The sequence below is a fragment of the Cyanistes caeruleus genome, chromosome 4, assembly GCF_971803275.1.
Source record: "Cyanistes caeruleus chromosome 4, bCyaCae1.hap1.1, whole genome shotgun sequence".
NCBI classification, from domain to species: domain Eukaryota; kingdom Metazoa; phylum Chordata; class Aves; order Passeriformes; family Paridae; genus Cyanistes; species Cyanistes caeruleus.
Genome location: NC_141704.1, coordinates 50,387,163 through 50,399,069, shown reverse-complemented (window position 1 = coordinate 50,399,069; position 11,907 = coordinate 50,387,163). Strand labels below are relative to the sequence as shown.

General features: G+C 34.9%; 1 long non-coding RNA gene across 1 annotated transcript; it reads right to left on the bottom strand.

Moving 5' to 3' along the window:
• Window positions 1–599: 599 nt before the first annotated feature.
• On the bottom strand, window positions 600–11,630 carry LOC147653635 (uncharacterized). Its single transcript, XR_015286242.1, has 3 exons — window positions 11,408–11,630; window positions 8,324–8,475; window positions 600–6,439 (listed from the first exon to the last, which is right to left on the bottom strand). It is a non-coding gene; the product is annotated as an uncharacterized LOC147653635 (long non-coding RNA).
• Window positions 11,631–11,907: the final 277 nt, after the last annotated feature.

Genomic DNA, 11,907 nt, shown 5'->3' with positions numbered 1-11,907 from the left:
TTTGTCCAATATTTAGACTGAATTACACTTTTACCTGAGCATGAGAAAAGTTTGTTCCTAATCTTCTCAGTTTTCTAATGACAAAATGGCTTTCTACAGTGCTGAAAAGGTAACATTATAAAAAACTAATGAAGAATGCTCAATAAATTCCTGTAATAATACATATCACCTATACAGATGCAGTTTGTCTAAACTTAAACTTGTTTCATGAAGTTCCTTATCGCACAACTTAAAATATTCTTATATTCTAGGAGACTAATGATCCTCCCCTGCAATTTTATGCAATCTTTTTTATATATATGTTATAACTGGAAGGCTAAACAGTATATGATTCTGTCTTCTGGAATCTCTTGCAGCAAGAAACTTACTTAAAATGTCTAGTATTCACTGTCAGATCAAACTTATTCCAATTAACTCATGTTCTTGAAGTAGTTTCTGGAATATTTTTAATGTCACAAGAAGCCATTCCTTACAGGAACTGGTTCATTTAGTCTCTTTAAATTTTTTTCCTTAAGATTCCAGGATAAATACATAGTATTTTATGTCCACATGTATCCAGACCATGCACCATGAATCTCAAAAAAAAACTTGCCATCAAATACTCTTTGCATTTATTTATTTTTTAGCATTTCAGCAATAACAGATTGCAAATTTTATTTACAAAATGGCATAAGACAATTGCTGCAACAATACCTTCCAGACCATCTGAAGCAATAACTCAGAAATATGGATTGCCATTTTTTTTCTTCCAAAATTATTGAGAACTACAGTCACTTTTCCAGTATTTAGTATTTAACTGAAATACATTGCTTAGTTCTTATTCTTTTACTCTTCCAACAGTTACTAATTACATAAGCTGTCTTAGAAGTCATTATGACTCAGCAGCTATGTTTCACTTAAAACCCATAGAACTGAGGAGCCAGGAACAATACATAATATCACTTATCATGATGAAGAAAATGTGCAGTAATGTACTGATTAGGTTGTTTTCTTATGTAAAGTAAATTAAATTCCTGCTTTTTAAAATTAATCCAATTCTTCTGCAGGTCTAAAGCATCTTTTGAGACAATTTGGTAAGCTGCACATCAGGCTCCAGGGAAAACACAGTTTTCAGCTGAAAAGCAGAAATAAAACAAATTCACACTTCCAAAACAAAACATAAACATGTCAAGTCCAAAGATGTAGAGAAGCCCAGATGTATGTGAGGAATATTTTCCACATTTAGGAGAGTGGAAATTAGTTTTTTAATAGCAAACACCATTTAATACTAAATGCATAAATACTGTGGGGGGGAAAAAGAAATGTAAATCATATCTAGATTGCCAGGAAACACACTTGTCAGGGCTACAGACTCACACATGGCTGTTTATCTCCTGGAGGCATGGTTTTGTATACCACCATGTCCACCTCAGAACGATGATGTATCTAGCAAATAAAACTTTAGCTGAGTTGTCAGAGCTAGGCAACCATCAGCCCCGTTGAGAAGGCCTGGAAACCTGGAAAGCATCTTCCTAGCAAGCATCTGTTACCCATAGATTGAGCTCCTCACACTTTTAGGTAGGTTCTGGGAAACAAGTCTAATACTTGAGCATCGAATGGCCTAAGGAAGCAAATTTATGTCTAAGGATTAGAAAGAGGGTTTCCAAAATGAAAGCAGTGTTTAAGTCACAAGCAGAAGCAGAAATAGGGAAAGTAAGCATGAAATTTTTATATGAAATCCCAGCAATCCACAATGTCAAGGGCAAGCTTATCTAGTGAGATCCTTAACATTAAATCCTCAACAAAGCTTTCATAAGATTTTAGGTCATTATATTTTGATTATTTCACTGGTTGCTTTTACACATACTCTGCTCCTCTCCAGCACATTTTGTACAAAATTTGCAATGTTAGTTGTCCTTCTCTTCTGGGGCTTCTCTGTTGCATGCTCAAACAAGAACAGGCATCATTTTTTGCATATGCAGATCCTGAATAGCACTTACTCTTCACTGAAAGAAGAGTTGACTGGCTTGTCCCCAGTTGACCAGGACTAACTTTTCTATCCTATTTTCTTGTTATTTTTATGTTTATTAAAGTGCATGCAAAAATGCTGCAGTTCATTTCAGACTGACATTCCCAGTTCACAGCTACTCACACCCCCACAGTGACAAGTGCATAAATCATTTACTCTCAATCATTGCTCTCAATACATGCAACCATGAACATTAAGCCATTTTTTTTTAAATTTCTATTTACCACAGTTCAAACTTAGTGTGAGGCAACAAGGATTTAAATTGGAAATTATTGTCACTAGATGTTTTCTTCATAATTTTGCTCATTGCCATAATTATGATGGTGATGATGTGACTTTTTTCACTTCAGGAGTCTTATATCCATGGATTAGGAAGTTATATTTCTTTTTTTAAAACAAGCAACTTCAGATAAAAAAGATGCCATGAAATAGAGTTGCTTTCTCCTTTCAGGCCTTCAGTATTAAGGCACACACACCATAGCATGACTTTATTTTGTGCAGTTTATGCCACACAAGTTCTTTCACAAAATATTTTACTGTGAATATTACAGGAATATTATCATGCAGGCAGGAAGAGTTCTCAGAGAAACTGTAGGGTAGCCACGTTTGTTCAAAAAGGATTGAGAACTGCCAATTTAGAGGAAAAATAAGACCAAGAAAATTATTCTAGATATCACATGAGGTCTGTAAGTTCTTAAGTGATGACCTGTCAGGAAGCTCTAATGAGGAAGGAGGGTTACTTTAGTAGTGACCTAGCCAAAGGGAAAAGCTGATTCCCCTGTATTAAGAGCCTGATTGGAAGGAATCCTTGTCCTTTTCATCAGAGAGATAAGGAGAGCTGAAGAGTTGGCCTTAGAGGTTGTATGAACTACAGCTTCCACTGAAGATGGCAAATAGTGGATACCAATGTATATAAGTGTGTCTGCAACTATTTGATTCATAAATTATGATCTAATAAGAAACATGTTTTCTTGACTGTTTTATCTGCAGAAGTAGAGACAGAATATGTTTTATACATGTAAAACATGAAGAAAAGGTTCTCCTGAGTTCAGCTGACACTGGTGCATGTGGGAGAGCTGCAGCAAAACAGAGAATGCCAAATGTGGCTTAGCCCAGTACATTATTGAGATACAATTATTAGAACAGCTAAGAACAATGAAGTCAAAGTCAAATCATTGCATCTCTGCCTTACTGTTATGATTCACTTACATCTGGAAAATAAAAAAAACAAAAACCACTTCAGAAGAAAACTCAACAAAGTTCAGACATTTTAAAACACCAAAGAATTGCAACTTAATTATTAGAAAATATGAAAATGTTGCTAGAATAACTGGAATATGGTGAAAGCTGAACTATAATGACTAATGATGGTGACAACCTTAATCCTTACTGAGAGATGGTATTTTGTATGGTGCGTTTTGTATGAATTTTGGTATGAAGGACCTGTAAGTCCCATTAAAATCATCAGGAGATGTGCCTGTTCCTGTGATGAATGAGAATATTTCTACTGTCATTAAAATATTAGATTAGGTGCTCATGTATCAAAATCAAATTTTGCCCCACTTCAAGTCTTCAAAAGTCTTCAAAACAAATTTACAAAACACACTCACGGTGCTTTTTCTCTGGGTTTTTTCTATTTCTGCCCACTGAGATATGAAACAGAAAGACCAAATTAATTTAATATGCAAGTCTAGCAAGGGAGGGAGAGGGGAAGTACAGAAAGATGTTGAAAACATCCCTTAATTTCATTTTTTTAATCCTGTTATTCTTAAGTGTTACATGGAAAGTAAAAGGTAAAAAAAAGCATACAAAATTCATATTCAAGAGACTAAGATTATATAGCTCAAAACTTCAAGAAACATCTTTGTGCATTCTAGAACTGAAGGAATTTTGAATCTAGTAAATATTGAAATTTCTATTTTTTAACTTAGTAATATATTATCAGTGTTAAAATATGCAAATGAAATGGAAACCCAAAGGAGCTGGGTACCAGCAGTCTGTATTTCACATTATAATTTGTGGGATGTAATCCTAAAATCATATGAGAAATACTTTTAAGTGCACCTCTATTAATTTACTTATATTTTATTATAAATCTGAAAAGAAAATACAATTAATTGGACAGCTTTTCTGTATCTCCAGCAGTTGTACCAAAATAACAGTTCTACAAAAACTGTAATGCAATGTAGAAAAATATTACTGTGTATAGTTAAACTATGGTCAAACAGTAACCCTCATTTAATCTTATTCCCATCCAGCTTTGAATCCTCTGTATGGCATTAACAGCCTTTACAAAATTAAATCAAAGACAGATATGATGACAAAAAAGTAAAAAAATTCTTCAAATATATTATCATTAAACATCATAAGTAAGCAGCTACCTATTTTGTGTCAATGGGTGAATAACAGCAAATTCCTCTTTCCTAAACATGAACCTTCACATTTCACACTAGCATAAATTAGCCAGGTATCCACTGAAAGAAGTAAATCAAGTCACAAAAATATTGTATATACAGGCTCTGTATTATTAAAAATATAAACATAAAGTAGAAAAATACTACAGCATGAGCTTGGTAAAATGCATATGAATGTAAGTGGCATTTTTATCTAGTTCCTGAAAATATTTAAAACTATATCCATGGCATTAGCAGCAATAATTTCTTTTTTTTTTAACTCCTTACTGTTTCTCAGAAAATGTGACACTAGAATCACAGATGGCATCTAAATGCACTTCTAGAGATATACAACTACAGAATCTACATTGACAAATAGACCCATATTTTTTATATTAGACTAGGATAAGTTTATATACTTCTATAGGTTTTTTTCACTGATAATTTTCCTAAAGCATCTACAGATTCAGTAAGTCAAGGATGAAAAACAATGACATAAAATGTAACCAAAACCCTGGAGATCGCAGGGAGAAATCTTCCTTTTTCTTCTATGTCTACTAGAAACAGATTTTCAAATCCTGAAGATGATTCCACCATGAAATCTAACTATTCATGATTATAACACTTCCCACTCTCAGAAATTCATCCCTAACTCCACAGTATTTGGTAAACTCCCGTTTTTATGTTTACATGTCAAAATTTCAGTTTCATTTAGAAAAAGTGTTCTTCAGAGTTTTAGGGAACAGGTTGAAAAATAAAGATAGAAAATAAAGGGCAAGTCAATAGTATAATTCATTCATGTCTCATACCTGGAGGAACCCAACTTGCTCAGCCTTAACATTAAAAATATTGTTATGAATTACCCTATTGATGTACCAAACGCCACTAACAGGAGGCAGATTTACAGGAATATATTGCAAAGCAGACTTGGAATACTTAACTGGAGATTTCCTGAGCAGTTTACAAATCAGAATGAAATCCATTTCATTCTCCCTTTGATTCAAGAGTTTTGATCTGATCTAGAAAGCATTCTCAAAGCTCAGCAGCACAGATGACTGCACTCTACTAGACTTTGCTTAATCTGCCTAAATAGCTCTAAGGAAGGTGCCCAGCTGAGTGCTTCATCCATGATGCATAATTCTGAGCCTCTGCATAACAAGACAATCAGCTACAGCTTTTTCATTGTCATTATATTTACATACAGACAGACCCATTTTTCCCAGTCTTACTTTCAATATAGAACAAGGTTAAGGGACAAATAGCAGAGCTGCTTCAACTGTGCAGCTTTACAGATATACTATAAACTAGAAAAATTTGTTCTAAGTCCCCTACTTCTGATGCTTTAACAGGTTGATGGTTGTAAAGTGTCCTACCCTAGGACTATCACACAATGGATCTCCCACAGGAGCACAAAAGTTGAGAGTAAAAGGTGAGTTCAGGTTTCACTGATTTGTATGCATCAGACACTGAGATGCTGCAACAGTGAGCACACACAGTACTCCTCATGGAGCTGAGGTCTCCCACAATGGCAGCATTTGAACACTCCACTTAAATGGATTTTTTCTCACAATATTTTTACTTTCTTTTTGGGAAACTGGAAGATATGAAAATAAAGATGGTTTTCAAAGGCTAACTTGCCTGGGGTGACACCAAAATTTCAACTCAAAGCTGAAAACCATTATATGTTCTTTAACTATTGTTTCCTCCACATAATGATTGCCCAGTTCCTGCCTTCCAAGTACATACAGATACCATTACAAATGTGTACAAATACATACCAAAAAAATTCCATCATTGCAAATAACAAAGGAAGATTTTTCTATTTTTTTTCTTTTGTCCAGAAAGATTTTCTCCACAGGAAAGATCGTCAGGCACTAACTTCCCAGGATTCCCAGGGAGGTGGTGGAGTCACCATCCCTGGAGTTGTTCAGGGAAGGGCTGGATGTGTCACTTAGTGCTCTGGTCTACTTGACAAGGTGGTCACAGGTTGGACCCAAATGTCTTGGAGACCTTTTTCAACCTAAATGGTACTGTGATACTATGGGAAAAAAGAAATTGATCATTAAAGTTTCACATTTAATTCAGACTGTGAATTTGTCAAATAGGCAGTAAATTTTTTTTTTGTTTAAGAGAATAATATAGAATATATGAACTCACACTGTACACAAATTCTAGAGAACAAGTTTGACTTTGACTGGGTAGTACAATTGTTTTAACAGTGTGGTTTAGAAGAAAAAATTATTTTTTATGCCTTTTATGGAGAAAGTTGTGACTGTTTATTTTTCAACCACAATGAACTTGGTAATTACTTTTGATCATGGATATCAAAATTATTAGCAAGGCAACCCAAGAAATATTACTATTATTTTACATTGCAAATTGCATTACATGGCAAAATATGGTATATAAATATAAATAAATTTCACAATGTACAGATGAGAAAAACTCAGGGCAATAAAACCACATTTGAGAGCTATTAAGACATAAGTCTGTCAACCTAACTTATTTCTTATTCCAATCATTTTATCTGAAGTAACATTTTTATTCTACATACTTGAAACAAAGCACTAAGTCAAATTTTATTTTCCCTCTTAAACTATATAAACACAAACTTACTCAATTGTAGCCACTGCCTGGAGCCAAGCTGGTACCCAAATATCATAAAGAACAATATTATACAACAATAGAAAGAGCATAACAATCATTATAAATTATACACCATGCAAAGATAAAAAAAGGAATGCAAGGCCTTGCACTCCACTTACTAGGAGTATTAATGTTACTGCACTTTCTTACCCAAGATGTAATCTCTGAAAATATGTTCTCTCAAACCTTAATCTTATTGAGCGCACCTCAAATTAACAGAGATTATAAAAATAAAATCTAGAATTCTCCTCTGCTTAATTTTCTGTAACATTTTGGAGGAAAGGCATGACTTGCACAAGGCAACTGAGAGGGGATCTAAGGAATATCTTAAATTTACAACTACGTTCCTTCTCTTCTGTGAATATGAAACCAAATTTAAAATCACATCAGATAAGGAAAGTCCTCTCTGCTCCCATTCTTCTCCACTGTGTCTGTATTGCTACTGCAGTCATGCTAATTGATGGAAGCCAGCAACATTAAACTTAAAATCAAGTGTCATAAGCACATCTGTTTTGTGCTGTTTACCTGACAGGGAAATTAGTGAGCTGTTCTTATGAAGGCTTGTAGAGGATTTGTTTTGGCTTGGAAATCAGCTTACTGAGTGTGGCTGTTCTCAAGTGACACAACAGGGAGCAATCAGATACCACAGAGCACAAAAGAAGACTGAGAAAGAGTTTTTAGGAGCAAGATGGAACAAAGCTCTCTTTCTGCATTATGTGGCTCACTTGCAAAGTCTCAATGAGACATCCCTTTTATTTTCAATTTGACATTAGTTGCTGCATTCCACAGCTGTAACAGTCCTTACTGACAGTGATACAAAGTAGATAGTTCACCAAACCCACCAGAAAGATGATTCTTCCTTTTTACCCCGGGACTAGGCTGAGCATCCAGCTGTGAAACACAAACACAATTCTGGGTGGTCCTGGACTAGGACCCTGGTGTGGACCTGGTGGGTGTGCATAAAAAATGAAGTCCCTTTTATTTCCTCTTCTCTCACAGATATCACCTCATCCACTTCCCTGAGCTAGGTCATGGTTAAGTTCCTCCATTTAATGAAGCAATTTTTAACTGAATGCCCTTGCTATGAACCATCATAGCTGCTACCTGGCACTGAAAGGATGGATAAGGGAAAGTATAAATGTGAGCTGTGCTCTTATAACAGACTGAGTGGTTCAGTACAGGAAATTTCAGCACGTCTGAGACTTAAGTTATCCTATTTTTGATATACAAAACTGCTATATGCTATACAGTAGAAATGAAAAAAAGCAGTAGTCACCAGTTTGCAACATTTTCATTGCTCCTCTTATTGCTGTTTTCTTCCTTTTTTAGCTAGTAATCAGATGTCCAGCAGGTCTACTGTTACTTGGCTCACTGGAGATTGGATTGCAAGAGATTGCAAGAGATTGCAATGAATTGCAAAAGCTGATCCTAAAAAATAACTAAATACCTGAAATATTGTGAAAATACTGAAGCTAATGGTATTACTTTACCTGTGCTACCATAATAAATCAGAGTTTAAATACACTGCAAATATGTCAATCACCTACATATTAATAATTAAAGAAGGCATATTTATAGAATAATACATATTTCAGATGTGTTTGCAAATGAGAATTCAATGATGAAAGGAACTGTAATTAAATCATTTTAATAAAAATGTGGAAGACAGTTGCATATTATTTTTTTTCCTTCACTGAGGTTAAAATAACTCGGAGCCCATTAAAAAATGAAAGAAAACTGATGCTCAGTGGGAATAAGCCCAAGCATATGACTCCAGTTTCTGTGGAAAAAGAAAAATGCTAACCGAACTGGCATGGAAAAGTAAGAGCAAACTTTGGAATCTGAAAATATTATTCACATTCTCAGTGCTTAGAAAGAAACCATATCAACTGAGGGTAATCTTTACCTCTTAAGAAATACATATATCAATAATAGAAGAAATATAAGTATTAATAATGTCATAAATGCAAAGTTTGGGCTTTTTAGAACAGGTATATAACATTATTTAATCTCATTCCTATATTTTTCTGCCATTTTGGAAGTTTGTTTCTGTTTAAGTTTACCATGATCTGAATTCTTTTGCTTAGAAAGAAGAGCAAAACCAAACATTTCTCCATACACTGTTTTTTTTCTTTAGCTTTAAACAACAGAACACTGTTTTCTAAAAAGAAAACAAAAAATTAACAAACATCAAAAAAACCCCAAGAAAAATCCCCCACCAAATGCAAACAAACCAACAAAAACCAAATACAGATTGTCTCTCCAGCACTCTAGCACACTATACAGCCTCACATAATACTAAGGAAAAAAAAAATCAATTTCAAATTTGTAGCCTTACCTTTTAGCACAGGGATGAAAATATTGATTAAAACTAAATTTTTTTAGACAAATTTTTACTATAAGTCTAAATCATTGGCAAATAGAGAAATTCCAAGGCACGACTGAAATCAGTTTAATATTCTTTCAGTGTCATACAAATAGTAAAAAAACAGCTTCCAAACATTTATACACAGCAGTCCTAAAATAAATGCCTTATGATCATGACAGATAAATTTCAAATAGAAGGGAAAAGACATTCCCTAAAATGTATAAAAATACCTATGCAATTTACTAGCCTCATGAGGTTATCCCCTCAATTGGTTTTGTCTGGCAAGACTGGTCTCTGCAGAGTCTTTTATTCAGGAAGGGAAAGACACATGCAAAGAGTGAACGTAAACTTCTAAAATTAGGCTTCAACTCTGAATTTCTCTATAAAACCATTTCTCTCTATTAACTAAAAAAGTGCCTGGTGGTTGTGTGGTTTTGCAGGCACACTTGTTGGGTCCAACAAGAGAGTCTCTTAAGGGTTATTCTCCAGAATGTCCAAGGGCATTAGTAACACAAATCATTCTGATAGACAGGAGGTACTGTAGAAATTGCCTCTCTTTTACTATAAATATTTAAGCTCTGAGAGACTTAATTTCAAAGCAACAAAACCCTGAGAATTCCCAGGAGGAACTGCTAAGATTACTGAGTGGTTTAAGATGTGACCATGCAGATTTTTAGTAAAATAACTAATCAAATTAATAAATATGGGAATATGAATTACATGAAGATCATCAGTTCCTCAATAATAAAATCTTTAGCCTAAGGAAAGTTTGTAATGTTTCAGTACAAAAATTTACTCATAAACAAAAAAGTGAGAAGGATGTTAAACATCTTTTTCCAGTCTGTTACTGATGAAGGAGATTTAGACAAATGGTTTTGCTTGGTAGCCCAGACACCTGACCTTCAATCTTCTCCCTTGTTTGTCCTAAGACTAAATACTCAAGCTTCAGTTCTTCCAAGAATTAGAGCTTTTTCTGCAAATCTTCAAACTAAAAACTCCCCTGCACATTCAAAGACAAATAGAAAGATATTCAATATGAAAAATAAAAATAATAAAGTAATCAAAGAAGCAGCAAAAACTGTCTGTGTTTTCTGGATTTGTCTGGATTACTAAATAAATATTTTTCTGCCATTGAACTTAAAAAAAACTTAAAAAGCTATCATGTCCAAGGATATTCCAGAAGCAGGATTGTATTTCTCTGCAGGAAGCTACATCAATCACCTAAAGGTATATCCTTTTAATTGCAACAAGCTCTTGGAAAGGTCTGAGAGTTGTCTTGCTACACATCAGTAAAACATCAAGCACAGATAAAATAGAAACTGCAAGCATCTGTACCTTACAGACATTAGGGACAGCTTACAAAAAATTTCAGATAAGATGAGCATCAGAACTGGGATTCTCCTATTAGTATTCCTAGCAGCATTCTCAGTACAAGAATGCTCACACTTGTCTACAATGCTACAAAACTGGAAGGACTGCAGTTTATTCCACAGCAAAGCATTCTAATAAATGTTGCTGAATAAGTCCTCCTAGGGCTACACTAATTTCCATGACTGCAAACAAATTAAGTGAAAATTGCTGTCAACGTAAGGCAATCAGGTGAGCTGGTTGTGTTTTGAAAATAATTTTGGTAGTAGAAAAGAGAAGCTGTGAAGCACCCCTTGCTTAAGGGAGTACTGCTAAGACTACTTCTGAGATTGTAGGTGGCATCAAATGGCCTATTTTACTACTTTTGAAAAAGAAAATCTTATTTGAAATAATAAAGTAGCAACAAAGTCAAAACAGAAACATTAAAAAGAACTACATAGGATTAGATGCTGAGCTTTTGCTGTAGCCCCAAAAGGACAAATTTGCAGTCCATGAGCTCCTTCAAACAAAAGAACCCATTGATCCTAAGAAATATCACAGAAACATGCAGGGGTGGAAGCAAAGCAAAGCTGGGAGAAGAGACTGACCTACTAACTCCTTAAAGTCACAGAACAAGAAAGTTACCTTTTGTAAATATCCCTGGGCTAGTAATTGCCACATAGATGTTTCTGAAATTTGATGCCAGAGTACACTGGGAAGAGGGCACTTTGGGATGCCCAGACCATGACAGGTTGATTGTCACGTGATGAGATTAGCTCAGGCTTTAGTTTAGGTTCAGGTTCTCTCATTCTTTAACTTTGGTGGTGGATCCAACCTTCTGAAGGACATCTCATTTCCTAGAAGCAGTGGGAGCACCTGGAGAGGATCCCATTTACCTGCATTTCTGTGGCTAGGCTAAATCAGCCATCCAGGCCCTCCTTGCAGACAGGGAGAGGGAGGGGGAGTGGGAGAGGCAGCTGCTGAAAGCCCTTGTCACACACAAAATATCTATAAGCTAAGCACAGGATTAATTGCCTTCAGAGGTCTTAATTATATAACCCCAGACTATAGAGAGAGTCTGGGTTTCTACCCTGAGCAGAAATAATGATTCTCATGGAAAACTAGCTCACAGAGGCTAGAGTGAT